This window comes from Polyergus mexicanus, unplaced genomic scaffold (assembly GCF_030449975.1).
Source record: "Polyergus mexicanus isolate NDT 795.1 unplaced genomic scaffold, iyPolMexi1.0 SCAF_8, whole genome shotgun sequence".
Taxonomy (NCBI): domain Eukaryota; kingdom Metazoa; phylum Arthropoda; class Insecta; order Hymenoptera; family Formicidae; genus Polyergus; species Polyergus mexicanus.
This window is the reverse complement of record NW_027223328.1, coordinates 8,077,199-8,102,714: the sequence shown is the minus strand read 5'-3', so window position 1 is coordinate 8,102,714 and position 25,516 is coordinate 8,077,199. Positions and strand designations below refer to the sequence as shown.

The window sequence follows — 25,516 nt, the reverse complement described above, 5'->3', positions numbered from 1 at the left end:
ATGTATGTTTGTCGACGAGGTACCGCGGGGGTCGGAGAGAAAAGAGAGGTGAAGTCGGTCGTAATCTGTGGGAGAGGACGAGGAGGCAGCCAGGCATGTCCGAAGGAAAGGAAGCTCCGCGGACCTCAGTTCCGCTCGTTCTCTCGTCTTCCTATCCGATTCTCTCTTTCTCTCTCCACCTCCTTCACAAGAGTTCGTACGAGCCACTGATTTCAAGCCGAGTGTACATACTACGACGACTACGATGACCGTCGTTCGCTAAGGCGTGGATGTGTACGTGTGCGTATGCGTACAACGTACGCGTTGCACTCCCGTGGAAGCGACACACTCCGCTACCTCTCTTAGGCCACTTACCTTCTCCCTCCAGCCCCGTGGGACACGAGGACGACTCGTTTGGGAGATCGAATGCGCGCAATGGGTTTGTCCGGCGATTCGGAACCGCGCTTCGAAGGAAATTATTAAGATTTTTCGGGAAGAAGACTTCTCAAAGGCCTCGATGATTGATTATATTATTAATATAACGATGACTAATAATCGATGGGCCAACTCTTTAGTATTTTTAAGGTATATTAAGAATAAAAAAAAGGGCAAAGATTTCTTCATTTACAGATTGGCCAATTAAACTATGCCAAGAATTTGTAACATCAAGTGTTGATACATTCTCATGTTGATCTTGCGATTCAACATCGTCAATTAAATATCTCGTGCTTGTAAAAATGAGAATTGGAAATGTCTTTATGTAACGGTATGAAAAATTAAGGAATATTATTGTGAATATATAGAAGCTAAAATTATTATTTTAGATTCTTTGAAAGAATACTTTTTCTTTTTTATGCAGAGCAACTTGTTGACCACGATTAAAAATTGCTTCACTAATTGGCCCATAACAGCGAAGCGATATTGCATAAAAAGATTTATTGATTATTTATAAACAAAAATGCAAGACTATCGTTGAAAATCTTTGAATATGCATCGAATGTGCTCTTTTGCTTCTACGAAAAAAGTAATTTAGTATGTCGATAGCCCAGAAGTTGATAAGTTTTGTATTATAAATATTTCAGAGATTTTTTTGTACGCAGTATATATAATTTAAAGAACTAAATTTAAAGAACGAACACGAGAATAGGACGATCTATACCTTATGCATCTTATCTAAGTAAAATTCTAAAGATACGATATACGTGTGTCGTCTCTTCGCGATGGACTCTTAAGCGGCTCGTGTTACGCTTCGGCGAATCGTTGCTTAGCGTTCAACCGCGATCCTGTCCGCGTCCGGAGCGGGAAAATGTTAATTTGCATAAATGATCGAGGGATCTTCCCGCATCCCGGAAAACAGGCGAATGCTACGCGACACTAATGCCGCCTTTCGCATAGTAATCGAGGAAGCAATAGTTTCCTGAAACGCGGTCTTCTTAATCGGTAATTCGCCACTCCCGGTAATACGAAACACTTGTCCAAGATATTCAGCGCGTGCATTTACGTCGTAAAAGTGTAATTGGATATTTTAATCGGCACGCAAACTGCATGTATTTAATATCTATTTATAAAAATCATCGGTAATATATGAACTATCCAAAGAATAACGCGTCAAAATATTCGATGGCGTCGTATAAATATAATAAAAATATATCTATATATTAATATTTCAAGATTTGGCAAGAATGTGATCTTTCGATAAGACTACTCCCAGACCTTTCCACGCACCTTCTCTCAAACCTTTCAATACTCAATTGCGATTGGATTATCGCTCCCTCGTCTCGCGTGTCTGATCTCGTGTCTAGTCCCCTTTCGCCATCCCCGATATCTCGTTCCTATCTCTTCACTCTTCACCCTTTCCGTGTGGGGGGCAGTCCGCGGTTCCATGTTCATGTGAGTCGCGCGAGACACGAGAATGAGAAAGAAAAAAAGGAAGAGAGAGAGAGAGAGAGAAAGAGAAAGATCCCGGACGCCTGCATCGCCGAAGAATGCCGTGTAATGATGCTGCACATCCGGGACGACGGTTGGAATACCCTTCCCCGCGTTCCCTCGCGCCCCTTGCCCCGTTGCCGCCGTCATCGTCGGCGATCTCCACTCTCCGTCCTTTCTACCTTGTACATCCTCCTCGGCTTCCGAGATGCTTCTGTGGTGTGGCACAGGCCGTGTGGCCTGAGCAGCGAGAGGGTACGCGCGATGGCGTAATCGCTCTCGAGAAGAGGCTGCCTTCCTTCGGTCGCGATGCATCGCCGAGGAACGAGAGGTAAAGAAAGAAAGAAAGAAAGAGAGAGGGAAAGACCGGATTCCAGTAAAGGTCTCGTCATCACTTTTCGACACACAATCGCTGGGATGCACGCGCCGATTATCCTGAATCGAAAAGGCCGATATAAATCGAAAGAAGCGAAATCGATAGGCGCGACGACGCCTAAGACTTCCAGCCTAGAAATGACTCGCTTACTACCAGTTTGTGTAGAAAAAATAATTTTTAGTTATCGTTAATACGTTTTTTATCTTTACAAATTGTAGTCTTATTCTTGTTACAGATAGATAAAAAAGATTCGATCAAATATTCAATAGATTCTTACCTAACCTGACAACTTTTGCAATTCGACGATTAAAAAATAATATTTTACTTTATAATAAATTGTAGATGTATAAATATAATTTTAGTATATATAATCTTGTGCAAGTTTTGTATTTTATTTTTTAAATACCAAGTTCTTTAAATTCGATTCAAACTTCGGTCATATATACTTTCCTTGTACTTGATAATTTAAGACCGATCGTTTATTTTGTACTAAGATGTATCTGGTAACATTCTTCGATATTCCTTGTTAATAAAGTGAACAAGAAAAATCCATACGAGATCGGTCGGAATGCAAAACTCAGGAATCGATGTATCTGACGCGCACACTTATTTGAATCTGCATCAAATAGAATCGTCTGGAAAGTGATTCCGTGAATCCAAAATGCATATATTTGTCATAAATTCTGTCGGGTGTTGTATTATTGATTTGATATGGAAATTTTATATCCACCAACAACCGTTCCATTTGTTTATCGAATAGAATATTACCGAATGTTTTCATGTTTACTTTGTAACACAAAAACACATAATTATCGCTAAATGACGAGGCTGTATAGGAAGCATAACTGATACTGATTGTAGTGATTACGAAATATCGTCATCTAAATTTACTAATATGAAGAATAATAATTGTTTTTTAAATTAGATTTCTCCATAAAACGTAATTTTTAAATTAATTTACAATTCTTGAAAAAATAATTTTTGTTCGCTTATAAAAAATAATTTTCTTTGGTAACGATATGAAATTGAATGCTCCACTCGTACTCTCTTCTAATTAAGTCGTTATTAACCGTTCTCTTCCAGGATTCTTGTAATAATTACATTCGACGCAGACGGGAGGGATTCGGAGGGATATCCGTTGTATATCGTTAGGATATAACGACGTTCGAACAGCGGGATAAAAAATGACGCGGGAGAAGATATGCCGGGGAAGAGGAGTGTTGGGGTAGTCGTCAAAGTTGCTATAGGATGTAACAAAAGCCGACGGGAGAGAAGAGAAACTTCAACGAGGGTCGCGAGGGGGAAGCTTGCCTTGCCTGCCTGCCTGCCTGCCTGCCTGCCTGCCTTGCCGTCCTGACTCTTTTTCCTGTCGTCCCATCTCCCACTTGTTGCCTAACTTCGTCTGGTTCTCGTCTTACGTGACGGGCTTTTGAAAATCGAATCGCCTACAGACGCGAGGAAATGTTTTCGTTCGCCGTGGCATCCCTTCATCGGGAACGCATAAGCGTCTTTTCGCGTCGTAAGAGTGTTAGACTGAAGGATCGGAGGGTGATAAAAGCGAACTTTCGTTATAAAGATTTATAAGTTAAACCTCTGATCGACAATAATATTGTCTAACAAGTTAAAATTTTCTTCAAAAATAGCGGGAGTCAAATAACATGAAAAAATTTAGAAAGCTTAACGACTTAACGCGACCCGAAACAAAATTATCACGCGCTACACTGTGTATCGCGCATCGACGTGCTTTGAGTGTATTAATATTTTATACAGGCATATAAAAGATAAATTAAGCTCCAAACATGAAAACAGATAACATAATCCTGTTTTTGCATTTTATTACAACTGAGCTGTATTAATATAGATATAACTTCTCGTTAAGTAAACGATATTAATGTAAAATTAGCATCGTAAATCCGTTGAGAAATATCGATATAAAATTTGTCAAAATATCTGTGGCTAAGAAAATATTCGATATACGTATCAATGATATATGTGAAGAGTGCAAAGATAACGAGGATTGCGCAAAAGATTCGCATCCAAATCTATAATTGCGACATTTTCGAGGTATCGATATCTCTTGCTCGATGTCCGCTTGAAATCTTCAAAAGGCGGAGAATAATCCAAACAAATGGAATTGCAAAGAGATTACGTTCCGTAAATCGTTATACGCCGAATAGCAGAATAATCATTCGATACGGCGACATTTATGTCAAGTATCTTTCAATTAATAATAAGTGATATGTAAAATGTAAAATAATGATATGCGCGCGTGACGATTTATTAATTCCGCAATTCCGTTGATCAATTGCTTCGTAACGTTATACAAATACGTGCAAAATTTCTGCGGAACTATACGACTGACATTGAAAGCCGATTGCGAGAAATGAGCGAGACGTATAAGCAGATTCGACGAATTACTCACCGTCACGATAAAATCGTGCTGCGTGGCGCCGGGAAGGAAGAAATATGGACTTCAGTCGATGACGAGGACTTTGCCGCAAATCGATTTGATTAAACGGGATGTCCGAGACCTATAAAAAATAAGTATCAATATGCAATTACATAGCGAGATTAATTATAGCGAGATAAAAATACGAGAGCTCTTTGAAACAGCTCTTTAGGATTCTCGTGAGATCAGTTGTCTCTCGTCCCCTCTTAAAGTGTAGAGGTCATCGATGTCTCACGCGAATTAATTCGTATTGCGCGAATAAAGTATCGCGACAAACATCGAATATTAAATCAATATCCGCAATGAACGCTTTAAATATCACGAGGCGTAGCTTCTTCTTCGAAGGAGCGAGAAACTCCGACCGCAATCGATGACGAATCTCTCGACGATCGATATAAGCAAGACACGAATTAAATGTATATTCGGCCGCGGATAGAAGACCGGCTATGAGAGACCGGTCGACGCGCGTAGGAATTTAATTTACTCGACGATACCGTCTCGCTTAATTTCCGCCGTCCAAAATTCCGAGACGCTCAGAAGCGCGTAAATAGATTGGCGATAGTCCCTTTCCACGAGTGATTCTAAATACTCTCTAGAGACGATACGAATACTGCGTAGATAACAACAACGTCGACAATGATGATGAGGATGTTCCAATTATTTTTGCTATTTACTCTTTCATGATCGATTTTCAGAAAATATCGAAATCATCATCACTAAAAATTAATACTGCTAAAATGGATCGTTAAATCAGCTCGTGAATACGTCAATGATGAATGCTGGAAATTTCCGATTAATTTGCAGATCATTTCACAGCTTCATCGTTAATTCGGAAAAACTTCTTAAAAATTGCAAAAATGAGCCGTTTCATAGAATAATAATATAAAAAAAAAGCAATAATATGTATTATTTTATTTTAAAAGTATGTTGGAAATAAGATTTCTAAAATAAATACAGCATATTAATATAATAAACTCCAGAAATGATAAAAAAGAATAAAAAGAAAGGAATAAAATAAATAAATAGGAGATTCGAAAAATTTAATAAAAATATTCGGCTATTCTGCACGACACCGATGATATGAATTAATCTAATCGACCGTGTTGAAAAACATGCGCTTGCAAAGCGCATGACAAAATAAGGTAAACGTTTTAACGATATATAACACTTAGTCAAACGCACGATGTTTCCTTTTTTCCCCCTTTTCATCCTGATTACACAAATTAGCTGTCTCGAGGCGCGCTGCCGCTGTCGAGAACGATTCGCAGTTAGGCTAATCGACGCGCTCGTAGAACATGTTCTTGTTGGCTCGACAGCCATAATAAGCCCACGATTACCACAGTGATAATACACCACGTGCTTCCCCCGATTACTTACAACGTCGCTCTTTTCGTTCCTTTTTCTCGTTCATCTCTCACTCTGTTTCTCTTTATTTTTATTTGCTTCTCTTTTAAATAATCAGTTATTCTTAAAACACATGTCGCAAAAAAAAATTAACCAAAATATGACCATACTTTTAGAAGAGAGAGAGAGAGAGAAAGACATTCAAATTCTTGTTAAGTTATCCAGCTTTGTGTGATAAGAACGTATAATTAAATTTTAATCGTAACAGTACGTCATCTTAATATATCAATTTTTGCACACATTTTTTTTTACTTTATTTATTTTTAATTTCTATATTCTTCTATTATCTGCTTACTTATATTTTTTTATGACCTTTAAAAGAAGTTTAATTTATTTATTGCATATTAATAAGCAATATACAATTTATTTCCTTCGCTCATATTTTTCTCTCATTATTTTTTTTACATTCAATTGTTCTCAATGAAATTTCATTTCCGAAACAACATAAATATCTTTATTTACATCTCTATCGGTTCTCAATTTTCGCTATCTATATTTCTCCTCTATCACGTTCCTTTTCGGGCGATGGCGGCGCCGTGACGTGCCGGTGCAATAAATTGCATATCGTCCTCATTAGGCTCGCTTTCCACCGTTCCTCGCTCGCGATGCTCGCTTTTGCCGCACGATTATTACTAGGATTAAGGCAGATTTCCGCGCACGATATGCCCCGTGAAAATAATGTTCCTGACGTTTTCAATGCGGAAACGTTATTTCCTAACTTATTGGCGCAATGTTGTACAACGCGTTCGATCGTTATCGCGGATTATTACGTACCGCGTTTAAGTGACATTAGAAGCCATTCGAAATATTAATTTGGCGCTTGCCTCTTTGGAACGGGATACGCGCGGATTCGATTAAATAAGTTTGCCACTTCGCGAATTCATGTTTAAATCCTCCTTGCTTAATCCGTTTATTTTCGAAAATAGTTTGTGACTTACTCGACATTCGACTGATTTATCGAGATAAAATCTGTTGTTAATTTTTCTATATGTCTGATTCAGCGAAGATTGGCCAAGCATTTAGAGAGTAGAAAATTTATTTAAATATTTTTATATGCGTCATTTACAAACTAATGTACGGATGTGAAATAGCATAATTAATATCATAAAGAATAAATTTATATATTATTGTAAATAATTTAATATTATTAAACATACATTTTTATTAGCTATAAAATTGTCATAGTTCCGTAGTATTATAAAATAGAATATTACAACATTTATATATATATATATATATATATATATATATGTGTGTGTGTGTGTGTGTGTGTATGAAGAAAATATAACGTAAAATGTTCTTCGTTCTCTCTTCTCTCTCAGCCACGTGATTCTCATATATTATTAAGTACCGCGGAACGGCTTTGTTAGAAACATCTCGACCTGCGTCTGACTCGTTGCGTAATTATACTCTGCGGTTTTACTTATTTCTCGCTGCTTTGCGTACATGCGGGCGACTTATCGGAAAAGCGCTCGAGGGTTTTGCGTTCTGCGAATAAATAAGCGAGCTCGCGGCGGTTTTATATTTTAAATAAAAAGGAAAACCGTGAAAATAATCATACGTCAAATAATCAGACACAAATATTTTAATTCGTCAAATTTTAACGGGGAATAGGGAGGGGGAGGGGAGGGGGGGGGGCAAACTAGGCGGACTCAAAGTGTTACGGAAGCGATCTGTGGAAACCGTATCGCTCGGAATACACCCGGAATCGAAGGAGACCGGTAGCAACGATCGCGTTTCAGTTCGATGGAGGTAATATCCTATGAGAGTAACTGGCCGCCTTCGCTCGGCGTGCTTTTCTCTCGAGCACCAGCATGTCCGGTCAACGCGGAATTGGGTTACCTGCCTGCCTGCCTGCCTGTCGCGGCTATGCCCGGAGATTGCCATAACTCCGGCTATTACCGTAATCGATTATATAAGTGCGTTTACGCGCCCGCGAGCGAACTGCGCCATTCGCCACGGTGTTTGAAGCGCGTGTGAACGCGCCTTAAGGCAGAGGAGACACTTTCTCTGTTGTATATAATCACGGTTTTATATTATCAGCACCGATACCATCGGCTGAGTATGTTGTATCAAAATTACGTAAATCATATACACGCATACAGAGGAAAGATCACGATATAAAATATACAAACGAGAATTATGTAGCAATTTATATTTTCCAAATGGCTTTCTTTAATTATTCTTTAATACCGTGAATCGATCAGAATGTTTCATAAGAGGTATATTATGCATTGGTATTGTAAAAAAAAGTCAATAAATGATAGCTTAATTATTTTCCGTTTATTTAAAAATAAGTAATTAAGAATTGCGATGAGATTTTCCTTTATATTAACGAGAGATGGTTACGAATTTAAATGAGGAAACGATCCGCGAAAGCGTGCGCATCGCGTTGTAAAATCAATGTAGGTCTACTATAAATCGCGGATCTCTTCCGCGATCGGTGGGAGAATATCCCGATTAACGCGAGACATGGTAAATCAGCGAACGCGATTATAAATCCTCGTGATATATCTCCACCGGAAATTGTATCGATCCAATGCCGACTTCTAACAGCGGCGAATTCTCACAGACATGTAAACAGAAATCAGAACAATATTAGCAAAGCTTTAACCGGCAAGCTTTAATCTGTTAATTCGCATATGATTGCTTGACGATTTCAATATCTAGAAATAATTTAAAAATAATCGACACATTTGGAAGATTGACAGTAGTAAACATAAAATTATGTTACGTGTATAATTATAAAATATTCTTCCCGTTGTCTCATAAGTAACCGATATACATTAGTTGTCGAAGTTTCCACTATGAAATATATAAATCCTTGAGAGAAAAGAATAATATTCAATACCAAATAAAAATATTTTTTCGATTCTTATAAATTTCATCCATGTAATTAATTTTTAAATTATAATACAAACATTATTGTTTTTAATTTATGATTCCAATTTTAATTTTTGAAACAATTTTAGGAAGAAAGTATTATTTATATACATAGAAAATGTTGCAATGTTTTAACATAAAGAAATTTCTTATATCAGAGATAAAACGCTCTCAAAAATGGCACGTCAATTTCGCGAGTCAATTTTTCGGCCTCTCCCACGCATCGCGAGGTTCTAGATTAATTTCTCAAGCGCACAGAACGATAAATAATAATCCCCGTGTCAAACGACACCTATAGGAGCATCGGTTCACGAACGCAAAGATGAGAGGGGAGAAGGGACTCGCAGGACCGTACACACGGATAACGTGATCTATCGATCCATCGATCTTTACTTGTGGCCTGGCCTTTCGAGAGGAGAGTCGAGCCGTCACCGACTCTCGCTTCGCCCTCTCTCGCTTCGACGATAACCGCCCACGGCATAAATGCTAGTTGCGTGTTAAAGTTCATCCTGTCGTTATTAATCCTCGATCATCCGCAAGGATCACTCGCAAAGGAACTCTTTTTATATCGTCGCTCGTAGAAACGACGCGGTCTAAGTAGTGGCGGGGATGAGCGTTGCCTTTTTATATCACTCTCGTGGAAAAAAGCGCCAACATCCACGCGAACTAGTGACGTTTAATAATAATTACATCGCGGATATTATCTTTTACGCTTCTCTTTTTCTCTCGCATCTTGTCGCGAAGCCGCAATGAGTCGCGGAAAGTGATTTTTGTCACATGCTAATTTGATCGAACCATACAGTATATCAACGAGAAAGAGAAAATCCGGATATATATATATTTATCTTTATGATTCGATGAGAAAATTTATTTTTCATTTGCTTTATCATTATTGATGCCGATGTCCTAGAATTTAAGTTAAATTCAAGCGAATCGTATAACTTACAAATAATAATTATACAATATTAATAAGAGAAAAGTGAATTATAAATAAGACTTGAGTAATATAATCGACGTTCGTGCAACCGACGCTCCAATTCACTTGAAATCTAAAAAAATCTTCGCTTCTATTATATAATTATCGTTACGACACACAACGACGCGACTTTCATTAAATGATTATTCCAAGCAAACATCGTCGCGCTCTTTTGGCTGGAAAACGGGATTGGCCAGATTAGGGTTAAATAGATGAGGCGCCGCGTCCCCCCCGTTCCGTTCCCTCTCGCCCGATTTATTCCAACCCTCCCTCACCCTTCTGCTGCCGCCGCCTCCTCCTCCTCCTCCTCCCTCTTTCTCCGGTCCGTTCTTTCTGCGGTCTCCCGCGATTTCTAATTGGGCAACGCAATTTCCTTCCTTCGCTTCGCGCGAGAAATTCCCTGGATTGCGCCAGCGTTACCGCCGCCAGATTACTAAACCGCTGACAGCATTCGATGCTCTGGCAGTCGCAGCGATAAACAGCAGCAACGCCATGCAGCAATCGCGTAACTTCGCCAAGAACGGCGATATTCCAATTCTTATGCTTTTCTCGCCTGTTTCGTTTCCCTTAGTTGGGGGGGGGGGGAGGGGGGGAACAACGAGACATTACCAACTGTAACTATTTTCATCTGCCACATTTTAATGATTTGCTTCGTAATTCCGGCGAGTAAATAAATAAATATGTATGCAATGTTTGAGAGAGTTTCTTGTAATGAATAATTGTGGATAATGACTATAAGTTAATAACGTGATTGTGATGAAAATAGATAAGAGTTGGGGTCACTGTTGATTATACCCTAATGAAATATAATTATCGAATATATTTCTCGACCGATTTAATTTTGCCGGAAATTAACACGATTGATCTCTTTCGTCGAGACCGATTATAAAATGTTTTCTGGTGTATTGGCATTTTTTTTTTTTTAAAAGATTAACGATTACAAACATAATTTTTTTAAGGCTATGAAAATAATACGTGATTAGAGAGTGTTGCTCTTAAAATATAATTAAGATTATATAATTTTAAGATATTATAATTTTTAATATATAAATACACACACATAAAAGATATAGTTGTTTTTCGATATGTGATGATATTTCATACTTTTACTTATTACGCTCTCGCATAACAGATTTTGACACATATAAAAAAATATTTGCTAATTAGATTACTTTGTTCTTCTCCTTTATCCTCTTAAATTCTCTAAAAATCTTGCACTGCATTCAATTATTTTCTTATATATTATTGTTAGCACAAGGCTGAGTGACATTAATCATAGCAGGTATATGTACCTACAAAAGCAGCAAGACTAGAACTGAAAGTTTTTTTTTTTTCTCTCTAACATAAACGATGATCCACAATAGACCTAAATCTTAGCTCGGGCCTAAATTTTCATGCGATCAGTCGAAGAAAGGAATTTGATGTTAGGCGGTTCCTTTTTCTCTGCGGGGGCATCAGGAAGGAACTAACTACGCCCAAAGATCAGTTTGAGATTTTTTTTGAAAATTTAGAACGCGTCAGATCTTTTTAAATGTCGAATATAATAGAAAGACTAGAAACACAAAGAATGACATTTTCAAGAGATAGAGTATCCTATAGAATATTATTGTATACATTTTAAAATAATAATCAGATTGTTTAATAATAAAGTAAGTAAAATATATCTTGAATTTACATTTTGAAAATTTTATATCAATAAATTCAACAGTGTTGATTTGGCTTTTGGGGAAATAACATGAAAAATTAAAAATTGTTTTTCAATTTTATCATATTTATGTAAATGCATCTTTTGCGATTTATTTATTATATCTTAATCTGTGGAGAAATTTAAAAAATTTCAGAGATTATAGCTCTCAAAATATGAAACAATGCACATTAACGTACGAAGGAGCAATTTTATTAAAACTACTTTTAAAATTAAGCATAATTAGAAAATTATGGTACTTATTGTTAGCTGCCTAATTTTTTGCATGCTTATTTCTAATACTTCTATCTATCAGCCAATCAATATAATATAGGAGATATTAAATAGAAGACGAATATTTGCATACGCCCAAAACAAGAATTTAAATGTTTTAAATATATATCTAATATTCTATATAAAAGATCTCCTTCCCATGTATATTCTTTAAACAAGGAATTTCAAAAAACTATTTTTTTTAAAGCGTTTCAAAGAATAGACTGCTTCTTAATGGCAAACATGTCTATATCTGTATTCTTCCTTTAACCTTTTCAAAGGACGAAATCATGTCGCATAATGTATCGGTTCTTAAAAAACGTACCCTTAAAAAGTCTTTTAGAAAATCTCGTAAATTATGCAAACCAAGTCAAGAATTCATTAAATTTTAACGAAGGATAACTATTAGTCGGTCGAAAATAATTGCAACTAACAAATAATACGGTTCAACAAAAAAAAAAAAAAAAAGAGAGAAAGAAGATAACCATTTCTTAGTTTTTTAATACTGACTAAGAATTTCTTCGTAATGCTTTATCATATACTTATTTCGAGAAATTTTAGATTAAAGTTTTTACAAAGGATTATTTTAACATAATTTGTGCCACGTTATAGCTATAAAATGACAATCTCAATATAACGGATAAAATAAAATTATTTCACTGCATTATTTACCATAATTATAACATAGTAAATTACGTTGAAATATAGTCCCTTTTTGATAACATTAATTCTACATTTCTCAAAATTGTGATGTATTTTCTTGCAGACTAGACTTATATTTAGCATGGAAAGAACTGTAGCGAATGCTTATTTTCATTCTTGTATTTATATAATAGAAACAGTTATTTTATATTGAACTGTATAATCAGCAGAATCTCACGTCTCGAAATTGCGTTTTTTTTTTCCGGACTACTTTGCATACATTTAAACTGTCGAAACTATGACATAAATTGTAAAATAAAATCTTCGGCTTAGCAATTTTGTGTCATTTGGTATCTCCCGCGCGATTAGTTTTTTTTTTTTTTTTTTAGAAACTGTTGTTTAATTTTGAAACTTATAACAATATGTCTAGAAAATTTATTCAATGAAAAAAGTGATAATAAATCTTTTAAATTTTCAAATAATGGCTATTAAAAACTACTACCAATCTATGATAAATATATTATAGTTTTTTCTCTCTCTCTCTCTCTACATATTATATATGATTAATTGGAGAAAGAGAGAAAGAAGATCTCTCATACATTTATTTTTATTGTTTTTACTAACATTAGTTTGAAATCAAGTGAAGAAGTCTTATATGCGAACACACGCGTAAGAGAAACACACGCTTCACATAGGTGAGCTTATATACTCGTATAAGTTCTTTCCCATTCCCTCGCCTTTGACGTTCCTGTTTCGTCAATCCCTTCCGCAGGAATCGGCGACTCGATTGTGGGCGGTCATCAAGGGAACGGGAAGGAAGCAGGGATCCCAAAGAAAAGAGAGAAGAGAAGAGAGAAGAGAGAAGTAGATCGGGCTTTTGGTAGAAGGAGACCCTTGAGAAGAGCACCGTGCAGGTAGCTTTCAGTGGACGCCTACAAACCTGTTTTACCTGTTATGTCTTGGACCGGCTTATATGAGTACCGGCCGATTGTATGGCCTGTGATGCCGATGATCATGGTGTTTGGCGCGCTTTTTTTCGAGGAATGCCTGGGCGCATCGCGCGCCGAAACGCGGCTGTTTTTAACCACAATGACGATCTTTCTTCATTCGCTGCGCCTTAGTAAATAGGGATGAATTCGCGCGTATTCGAAAACGTAGGAATTTCAGACATGACAGATATGTCTGAAACAGTCGCGTGTATTCTTGTTTCTCGAAGAAAAAAATACATAAAATTCAAATAATAATAATTTGTATCATTATTAAAACGTAAATAAAAACCAGAACATAGCAATGTGATTCATAAAATTGATTAAAAGCGATTAAAAATACATTAGAATTCAAATCTCTATTTTCTTTTCCAGTTTCGAAATATTTATCGATATATTTTACTAAGCTTCGAAAAATCTTTTTGTATAAATCAATGATCGTAGTAAATCATGTGCAGACAATGACTAATGTGATTCATTTAGTAAGTTACCTTTGGCCACGGGAAGTGTTAACATTCATATGTAAATACATACTTTGCGTATATTAGATAAAGAATGATATTCTGATTAGTATCTTTCTTCTCGGTAATAATTCAAGATATTTGTCCGAGTTACTGATGATCATTTCATTAAATAACATTCCGATAATGTAAAAGAAAATAGATGAGATCCGATAACGTTCGCTCGAGACGAAAATTAGGCTTGTTATCGTGGCAAGGTCTGGGTTTAATATAGATTAACTATCCATACGGTTATATGACCTATAAGGAAAAATAATTTTGCTTCCGTTTTAAAAGTAAGCTCGTTTCGATGATTTCGATAAAAATTGAATTAATAATAAATGTTCCTCATTCGCGATTAAACTCGGAAGTTATATTGTTACTTACGATTTTAATTAAGAAAAAAACGCTCCAGACTGAATTAAAGAATCTTATCCCGATATAAATACGTACGGTAAATTTATTTATCGTAATGTAAAATATGATAAAGGAAGGATAGAAATCTCTCACAGATCAGAACCACATGCATCACGCATGGCGGTATATTGAGACAATTTTTCGCGTTTTGCCGCGATTAAGATAAGCGAGAGAACAGCGATGGTAGCGGAATCGTTGAAGGAAGACGAGAGGGGAGGAGAAGGACTTGTTTGCTTGAGATTATAGCGGATTAATGAGTTCGATCAGATCAACAACAACACGGTTGAAATTTATCAAAGCAAAGCCGTGTATCTTTTCTTTTTTCGACGGCCCTTTGCTAATAATACGGAATGCGAACTTCATAATGTCAAAAATGGAAAAAAAAAACTTTTAGCTAATAATTAAAAAAAAAAATCAATATATAAAGTCTTTTATGTACCATTTATATTTTATTACTAGACGATATAAAAATATTGTAATTTTTTTATCTCACGGTATCAATTTTATTATTATTCTTAGTTTTAATAGCAATAATAGATAATATAATATTGAAAATTTTTATATATTCCGTATTATGCAGCGAATGGTAAATGTTTTAACTGGTTTAAAATTTTTATCCGATTTATATTATCTTTTATCCAATTCTCCCTTCGTAATTCCTTGCCTCTCTACAAGCGTTATCTTAACAAGCATTTTTTCCCCCACAATCTAATGTCGCTTTTTTCGCCAAGTTCGACATACTTTGTTGTGTTTGGCAAACGAACGAGTTCGAAAAATAACCGGTTGTCAATCATCGCGCATTTATACATACCGTGTAAATAACAAAACAGAAATTGGGGATGTTTAGGCGCGCATAAAGCGCGATTATCGCAACATAAAAAGCTAAAACAAAAACAATTTAGAGTTATTCCAAAAATATAGTAGCGCATAATTTTATAGCATCGCCGAAACCTCTCTCTTCTCTCTCTCTCTCTCTCTCTCTCTCTCTCTCTCATCTTTATTTTCTGAAATAAGTTTGAGAAGCGACGCGCCGCTTAAAATTCGCGACGTATGATATTTGAATTCGGATTTTTTATTGATTACGACGTTGTTGATACGATGTTGTGATCGTCTTTTATATCGCGCGAAAACCCGATGATCTGCATTTCGGCCATGAATTATTATCTGTGTTTACGTAAGATGGAATCTAGATATTGATCACATTAATAATTCAATACTCAGAAATTTAATTATCGCAGAGACTCCATATTTTAGATACGGGTTTTTAAATAAAAATTCACGAATTTTATTCTCATCTGCCACGGCGCAAATTTGTTTATTCGATTGTTTATTCTATTTACAAAATGTATTATATTTCAAAGAGAGACGTGATTAACATAATAATAATATAAGAATCTCATCTCACGATTAATTAACTGAGTCTTTTTTATCGTAGAGTTAATCTGACTTTACACAAGAGATCCAAAGAATATTTGCATGAATTCTATCTATCCATTATTTTACGATGCCGTAAGAATCACGTGGCGCTTATTTTCATCTAATTAAATTGCATATAGTAAAATGTATCAAACCTAATAACGGGATGTAATAGAAATCAAGATAAATAGAAATATATAAATATTTTGAATAAACACAGATAAGAAATGCATTTATGTAAAAGATCTTTTATTATTAGATCTAGAGACGTATATATTTATCTTATAAATGAATTTTTTAAATTAAGAATCTGTGAGAGAGAAGGAATTGTACCCAAATATAATTATATATGTAATGTAAATATATAGAATATGTTCTCTCTCACAATAAAAGAAAATACTAAATGATGCCATTATTATTTATAAGTCGCAAAGAAAATAATATGAAAGTTAATTATCGAAAGTGTTGTATATTCTTTTAGAAAAAATGTGAGAAGTTTGCGCGATTAGATTTTATGCAATATGTTTTATATATAATTTGTGTATATAAGTTATCTTTTCTCGAACAAGTTTATGTCTTGTAATCTACTCACAGTTTCCTTTTTTTTTTATTTTTTGGAAAAATACAATACGCGGATGCGGCTATCCTTTTCATTTTCCTTTGACCCATGAACGATAGAGGGCACGCGCGTGGTATATATTTGCTTTCGTAATTATTGATATATTCTACACATCTACACATAACGCATAATTGAATACTTTTACATGATTAATTAAACGTATAGAAAATTTTTTCCCAGCGATATTCAGCATCAAATCAATGCATTATTTCGTTGTATTTCTTTATTTTAACTTTATACGAATATTTATATATAATGTATATTGTATAAAATTTCGGGGATATATATTTACCAAACAAGAGCGCATCTCGAAAAGTCCCAGAGTCCGTTAGGCTACTGTCTCGGTTGCTTCCATCAAGTTGTTGCACGTTGCGCGCATGTGGAAACGATCGGCCGGGGTTAACTCGACGACAATCACGATCGCTATTACGAGGAAGCTACGAGGAAGTCGGCGGGAATATCTTTTTTCACTATTTTTCCACCTTTGCACGCCGCGACTTCGCGATCATCTTCCCCACTCGATTGCCATGACAACGGTTCGATTATTTCCGCTGGCGCCGTCGCCAACGTCGACGCGCGATTGGCCGACCGCTGTTCGCCAATGATTCCACTTGTTCGCCCCGAAGTGAGCGCCGTCTCGCTCGCGCTCCATCACCGCGCAGCGCGGGACGCGTGGTAGGGGAAGTGCGCGAGTCCCGGCGTCTGGCGGCAACCTTCCACTCTCTATGTTTCCTACACCGGGGAGCTCAGTCGCTCGCTGACCTCGGAACGCGCGACACAGTGCCGGGATATGTAATTGACAATCGTTCGCGATCGCACCGCAATTGCCGCACGAACGAGTTTGAAGCGATCGTCCCCGCGAGGTCGCGTTCGTCCGCGCTGAGAATCTTCTCCGATTTTCGCATTACTCCTATATATCGTCCACTTCCGTCATCGCTCTATTGTCGGTGTCACGGAGGAGTTAGGCGGAAACGATACAAGTGCCGCCGCAATCAAAGACGAAGTAAGGTACAAGTGCGCGACGAGTGCTCTAATGACCGAGGATTTTCTCCCGTTCTTCTGTGATACGTAACGAGAAGCGCCGTCGCCTCTATCGCGACCGCGAGATAATCCATCTCACGTGTTCGCGCCGCCGCGGCGAAAAGTTTCGCGCGGGGGACACAGCTTCGCTGTCTATATATCTCTCTCTCTCTTTCTCTCATCCGCGCGCGGATGTCGTCCGCCGCGACCTGATTACGCGCGCCGCATGCCGCCACCGTGCGTGGCACGAGGAACGGCGACGATTCGCCGTCCGATGAACGTCGAAACGTTTTGTGTCGGATTGAACGACGACGACGGCCAGTGATATTACACAGCTGCGTCCGGACCTTTGGCAAAGGATTTTATCGACGAGACGCGTCGCGGCCGATAGCGAGACGGAACGAAGCAGAGACAGCGATCCAAGGTAATTGTCCGCATATTTTTCCGTGTACTTTATCCGCGGATGAACGACGTTCGACTCTAAATCTCGATCTACTCGACTCACGTCGACGACGTCGCGGTGCGTGTGTGTGTGTATATATGTGTGCATATGCGCGCGTACTCTGCGATTCTTCCGATTCTCCGGTTGTAAACAAATCGTCGTCTTCGTCATTGGTGTGTCGTGACCTCGCGGAACGTCGTTTTTTTTTCTCCTCCCGGAATTATCAAGAGTCGGCGATTTACGAAAATTTATCGCGCGCTTTGTCCTATCATGTTTATGGTTAGATGATGGATGGACATATTTTCAACTTGACGGAATTTAAATTACGTAGTTAAAGAATATCGGTTTTTAAGTTTGAAATTCAATAATTTATATAATTGATTTTTAATTCTGTGATTTATATAATCTTTTTAATTATGTAATCTCTCTCTCTCTCTCTCTCTCTCTCTCTCTCTCTCTCTCTTTTTGTCGCGAGAGTTGCGATGCCTGAAACACGTTATTTCGCTATTGTTTATATAAGCATTAAATATCTCATTGAATAGCGTATTGAACGCGAAATCATTTTTATAAACATATAAATTATATCCGAAACGTCAACTCATATTTTTATCTATTTCACTTTGGAACGAATTTATGTCTTCTACAATTGTAAAATATAAATGTGTCGAATATAGTATTAGGAACGTTTGAAAATTTAAACTTGAGATTTTCGATAAATTTACTTCGCGAATAGCACGCAGAATTTCGGACTTAATTACACTGAATATAATTCACATTTATACATTCGAATATTGCATAATTTGACGAATTTATTCCTCGCATATCATACTCTATACAATTTCTAATTTAATCGAGAACTTTTCCTCGTAATCGACGATTCATCCTCGTATGTGCGTATAATTTATTCGTATTCTTCCGCGTGTCCGCGTCGACCGTCAGTCTCAAGAGGTCAGCACTCGATGATGTTGGTGAATTTTCCGTCCCCCCCCTCCCCCCTCCCCCCTCCTCGATTCTCCTCGTTGCCGCGCTCTCTCTCGAGAGAGATTCGGAGCGGAGCGCGAGCGGCTTCGTTACGATCCGAGTTAATTCCGGCGCGGAACCCGGAAATCCGCTAAAAGCCCGGCCTCGCTTTAATCCGCTCGGCGATGTTAATAACCGATCGTGCGAAATTCAATTAACACGGATCGCTGACGTCAATGGCCCATTGGCCGCGACTTTGTTACGCGAAACATCGGGGAGTGAATAATAAGCGCCGTCGCCGACTGTTGTCTCTTCGGAAGTAAAGATCGAATGCACTGAAGGTTCGACTCGCGCGATAATAGAAACGAAATGGACGATTTCGACTGCTCGCGAGATCATGGCTTATCGATTAAATTTCTCTGTCGAATCTGTACAACGGATATGACACAATACCAGTAATGTAAAATAATCTTGTATACACATGTTATCTTAATATTATAAAAGCAATTTATTATGATTATCATCGCACGAGGATTATCCTTAAAATGATAATTGGAAATTATTGATGGTATCTTGATGTTATTTTAAATGTCACTTTTGTACGATTATATATATTAATTAGATGTAGTTATAGGTGGTAGGATATAATTATGTTTGACATATGGCGAGAGTCGAGGTGTTTAGGCTACTTTTAAGATTACTTAAACTACTTCTGAAATCACTTCCTCATAGGAAGTTCGCCTTCGCGATGATTTATGTGAAGTTTAAATATTTTCTTTATATATTTATTTGAATATATAAATTTTGTAAAAGCTTTTGCGAAATGGTTTAGATTTTTACGCATTCACATTTTCAAATACAAGGAGATATTTGAAACGAGAAATATCTCTTTCAATGTATGAGAAAATTTTTTTTCACGAAAATTAAAATACTCCGAATGTAGATAACGTATACGTAGAAAAAGGCGGAAGCGACATTCAGATATATCTCGCGGCTGTTGAAATATTCAAACCTACAATCTTATCGCTCGGAGAGAACACATTTCGCTTTAAATGGATCTTTAAACGAACGCTACCGGAACGACGACGACCATCGAGGAGTAAAAGACCTACCTAAGGCGCTTCTGTCACTTGGCGATATAATCGAAGGGATCTAATCTGTCGTTAACTGCAACGTGTACGGAAATGTTTTACGTAAACCAAGCCCAGTAGGAACCGCTCGTATTTCTTAATCGTTATTGAGGAAGTTGCGCGTTATCATTTACATAACGCGAGAGTGAACGAGCGGACGAACTCGCGCGCGTAATACCTGCCCGCTCTCGCGGCTTTCGCAACATTTCCACGAAGCCTCCGGTGCGGGCACCGGACGAAACTGGTTCTCTTTATTCTTCTCAAATTTGCAACTCGTGCCTCCGTAAAGCTATTACGAATCAAAGATTGAAATCGCTGTAATTTTGACCATGCGAACAAGATCGTTGCGTTACGTTGTCAAGATAGAGAATTATGTTTGCGCACGTCTATACTATCAAAGTCTGAAGCTGTAAAACTGTATCGGATTTAATTTCTACTATGAACTGAATCGTCTCGCGAAATGGCCCCCGCGTCTTACATTTGCTAATACCTTCTCCACATGCGTGAAAAAAGTGCGTTTGTTTACGGGCAATAGCGACAATATTAATACTTGCTTATAATGTCACAACGTCTTCCTCGACACGTAATTCTTAAGAAAAATATTATTTAGATAAAGCGCAAAAATTTTTAATTTACATTTTTAGACAATTTCTCTCTCTCTCTCTCTCTCTCTCTCTCTCTCTCGTGTCTTCCTATTGAAATTATTAAAACTTGATAGAATATTTAAACGAATCGTTTCTTTAAATGACGAAAATCGATTGCCAGCGAAAATTTACGCTCTGATATATTTATCTTTTTTACTGATAAATCTATGAAAAAATAATGACTATTAATTTTGTCATTAAAAGAATATGACGTTACATTTACTACGTATATCGTCGCTCGATTCTTTTCAATCAATCTTACGACGAAAGTATAGGCATAACGAGAAACGTCATTTCTGGGAAAAAAACGTTTCAATTTTTCCTACATAAATTGAATATAAGAGAGAGAGAGAGAGAGAGAGAGAGAGAGAGAGAGAGAGAGAGAGAGAGAGAGAGAGAGAGAGAGAGAGACGTAGCGAGGATATTCACGGTTTCTCGCCTCGCTAGGCGCGAGCTGGAGCTTTCCTCCTTTGTCCGATCGAGACGCGGATTGATTTCTGATTAATGCGGATCCTTATTGTGATACTTCCTCATTGCGAAACCGCGGAACGGCAGTCGACGAGATGCGAGCAATTAAATCTTCTCTGCGAGAAGAATCTCGCCGTGATGATGTTTACAAACTCCGTAAGCAGATAGTAAGAAGACAAAGCGGGGGGAGTCGGCCTCGTTCATTGGCGTAAGCTCTGACGTCTATTCGGGAAAATATGTGACACTTAATCCGTCAAGAGAGATCGCGTGTGATCATAATATAATTATAAATAACATTATTAAAAATTGATAAATATACCGTGTAAATTAACACAGATATGATATTTATAAAGCAAATCTTTTTTTTTTTCCTCCCTTTAAATTCCTCGAGTAACGCGAAATATATTTTTATCAATTGTGTTTGTTAGTTCTTTAACGTATATAATCGTATTAATTTTTTATCAATTACTTCAAGTGCGACATACAATACGCAATGATATATTAAAGTATACGTTAGAGAGGGAGAGAGGGTGGGGAATGGATCGGGCTAATAATTCGAAGCGAAAGAAACATGTATGAGAATTTAACATAATCAAATAATAAATAATCGTCGTAAATTTGCGTGAGAAATTGCCGAGTCATTTGACGTCAATTCAACGCGATGATTCCTATCGGTCTGACACAAAGATATATCCGGCTGGCCGCCGGTGATATCCGTTGATGACGCCATTGCCGCTGGCTGGCAGACGACTGCGATATATGCATAGGTTATCATCTGTATGCACACGTTACAAAGAGTGTAGCGAGCAAACGGGCGGCCGCCTAATCCCCCCCTCCCGTTCGGGTGGCCGTCGTATTCTTAACTTTGATACGACGTGTCGTCGTCATCGTCGGATACAAAATGCACGCGTATCGCATTGCGGCTGCAACCGAGCTGCCATCTTGGCATCGGAAGACGAGAGAAAGAAAAAGGAAGAGAGACAGAGAGAAACCGCGGGTGGAAGCTCAAACGACAAAACCGGAAGCTTGTTCGCTTCACATTCAGAATCATAATCCTTCTTTAAATTTGACGCGATATCTTTTACAAGAAACACACGTCACTTTTACTGCAAATTAAATTATATAATTTCTTATTGAATTTATATATAACTCTTCTTTCATGTTTTTTTCTTTGTCAGAACAGGTATTTTGATCATGTATATCATTTTATTTATAACTAATGATTGAGACATATATGTGCAATATATTATTGAAAGAATGTTTCATTTTTGTTAGCATAAAGTGACGTATTCATATCTAAATTATGCATTGATTAAGAACTTATCTGTATTACTGCTGGCTGTTAATTTTTTTCTTTAACAGAAGTTACACGTACGCCGGATGCGATCAGAAACATGTGTATTAATGTCGTAGTTATACTTGAAGATTTGCCAATTATAGCATGTATATAGATTGCGACGTGTGACGCGTTGATTAATTTCTAATTAAATTAATATATACAAGCTGGAGGGGGATATGTAATTGTCGATTTAACTCGCGTACGCTCGCTTGATTTATGATCGTCCTGCGAATGCATCAAACGATATTCCGCGAATCGTTAAATAAGTTTATAAGATGACCTGCCGACGGCAAGTCAATATAAAACAGCAAAAATAAAAATGCGAGTTCAATTATTATTAATTTCATTATTTTATTCGTAGAATATCTCTCTCGTGTCGTGGAAAAAAATTTATGATAGACCAAATATATAATGAAAGAGATAGAAATTATTATTTGTAAATTATTGAAGGTGTCGGAGTCTTGCTAAAATTTTCTAGTTTTAATTTGACATTTTTCGGATAACTATTTTCATGAAAAAATATAAATATTTATAAGATACATATATGTAAAGACAGATATAGGAAGATAAAGACTGTCAAACGGACAATACGCTTTCGGGGCTGACGTGAGCGTCGAAGGAACGTGGAATTTTCAAGGAGAATGCCGAGCAGAACGTAGACGGTAACTCGTGACCGAGACGCGAGAGGAGACGGTCTTTTGAACGCGCGACTCCGTCCTGCTGGAAGAGACCTGTCACCCGGAAGCATGGATAGAGAGAGAAACGCACACGAAGACCTCTTCGCGGCGGCGGCTTATAAGCAAAGTCGCGTCGGCGGAGCATTAGCATTTATAAAGGGGACGACGGATAACCGGAATTGCTTGGAACACCGCCATGATGCACAGAGGTGTATCAGCAGTATCGCGTACTTTCTCTAAATCATATAAATATTAGAGAAATATTGATTATCTTGATTAATATACCAAAGCATATCGGCAATCTTCTACATTATTTTAATCCTTCATCATTGTCAATTCTTCTTCCTCTATATTTTTATCTTATATTTTACCTATTTTATTTCGTCTATTTTTTTAAACATATTTTCGAAGAAGCTTAAACTAACTAGACTATATTTAATTGAAAGCATGATATACAAGCCACAGAGTTTTAAGTGATCTTAAACTATCGCTCAATAAAAATCGCGAAAAAAATCGCCAATGATTTGAAAGCAACGGCTTTAGTCTCGTTTTATATAATGCCATGAGGAAACGACCGACGAAGGGTGGTCCATCCAAGTCGATGTTGATAAGAGAGCGCCGGGAGAAGGGTGAATAGAGGAAAATAAGAGGTGGGCTGCGAAGGACGCATATATATATATAGAGCGGAAGGAGATGGCTGTAGGGAGGAGAGGAGGGTTAGAAGAGAGAGAAGAAAGCCTTTCTAGCGTAATTCGCATCGAGTCTCGCCGGAAGAGCCCGGAAGTAAAGGAGGAAGCGCTACAGCGGGCTATTGAGGGCGTAGGCGGAGGGAAGGAAGGGGGGAGTCAAGGGCTGAAGAAAGGGGCTTGGAAATTTCTCCGGAGCTGTTCCTCCATATAGGGCTCTATTGATCGTCAAGATCGTGAACGAGGCTTTCTTAGTCGACTCGATCGAAGAAAATTCCTTAACCTTGACCAAAGATCTCGATCCTTCGTAGTTGCGTTTTTTCATTTATCTAAATCACGCGACTGTCTGCCTCATGAATTCCAATGGCGATCTATATGTGAATAATCATTGTCATTCGGCTGATAAAAATAATAATTGCGTATTTTGATGAAAAGATAGAATTTTTTATTAAGATTGGGAGTATTTGTTCGATGATATATTTGAAATTTATAGAGTAATTTGTTAATAAAATGATGTTGGAAGAAGAAGAAAAAAGAGACAAAGAGAAATTATAATTCTTCAAGGAAACATATTATGTATAAAAATACGAACGATCTCTCTCTCTCTCTCTCTCTCTCTCTCTCTATATATATATATATATATATATATATATATATATATATATATAGAGAGAGAGAGAGAGAGAGAGAGAGAGAGAGAGAGAGAGAGAGAGAGAGAGAGAGAAATACGATGATGATGAAATAAAGCGAGTAGGACAAAGTTGGATTGCGTCGTGCGCGCGATTCCGGAAGTCCTAATCTTATATTCATAACCAGATTACACTTTTTCTTGCACATACGAACAAATGGACATGCGAAACCGTGCGCAAACTATGCATTTTGTACCCAAGTAATTAACTCTCCGATTTTTCAGAGATTCTTTTGCGAGCAGAAAATTATAAGTTTATAAAGCTTTACACAGAATTCTTATTATAAATTTTTCTTAATTTATTCTATTATGTTTGTAAGCTCGGAATCTTCGATTTCAATGATTAATTTGTTTTTTAAAGAGAGATATTTTTAGAGACCGTCTAAAATATATATTAATAGTATATGTATATTATTATCTCGCCTCCTCGAAGAATCGTTATTATGCAAGTCCGATTATCGCAAGTCCGTAGTGTATTTTAGTCGTTACTGTCATCATCATTCGGTCGATAATCATTTATCGGCGATGACAATGAGGTGACAAGGTGAATGTCGCAAAATAATTTTTGCCTTTCATCGAAGCAAATATAAGCTAGACAAGATTTCAAGAATTAAAAAATCTTAATATAAATGTAGAATATAGAAAAGCTAATCGGAAAGGATACGAGGGGACGGTATATTTTTAATCAATATTAAAATTATTAAATGACGAACGAACTATTTGCATGCGTGCAAGTCGTAACAAGAATTATATATATATATATATATATATATGTGTGTATCATTCTCATAACGACAGGAAATGATTGCTTGCATGTGAACAACGATGATTACCAACGGTGATTTCCACGCGTTTCACGCAAGCGATGTTTTATCTTTATATGTGACAAGCGATGATTTTTAATCTAGTACTCTGCGTTGATACCACTGCTT

At 37.1% G+C, this 25,516-nt stretch overlaps 1 protein-coding gene and 1 long non-coding RNA gene across 4 annotated transcripts in view; one reads left to right on the top strand and one right to left on the bottom strand.

Moving 5' to 3' along the window:
• The window catches only part of LOC138935855 (uncharacterized), a 101,513-nt gene extending 83,816 nt beyond the window's left edge, over nucleotides 1–17,697 (bottom strand). For all 3 annotated transcript variants that reach the window (XR_011447302.1, XR_011447303.1, XR_011447301.1), the window contains exons 1-2: nucleotides 16,823–17,697; nucleotides 4,704–4,812 (exon numbers count right to left, since the gene is read on the bottom strand). This is a non-coding gene — a long non-coding RNA (uncharacterized lncRNA). The remainder of the gene's footprint in view (nucleotides 1–4,703; nucleotides 4,813–16,822) is intronic.
• Nucleotides 17,264–25,516, top strand: part of Aop (anterior open) — a 36,506-nt gene continuing 28,253 nt past the window's right edge. The window contains exon 1 of the mRNA XM_070300699.1: nucleotides 17,264–17,974. The gene's annotated coding sequence lies outside the window, so the exon portion shown is untranslated. The remainder of the gene's footprint in view (nucleotides 17,975–25,516) is intronic.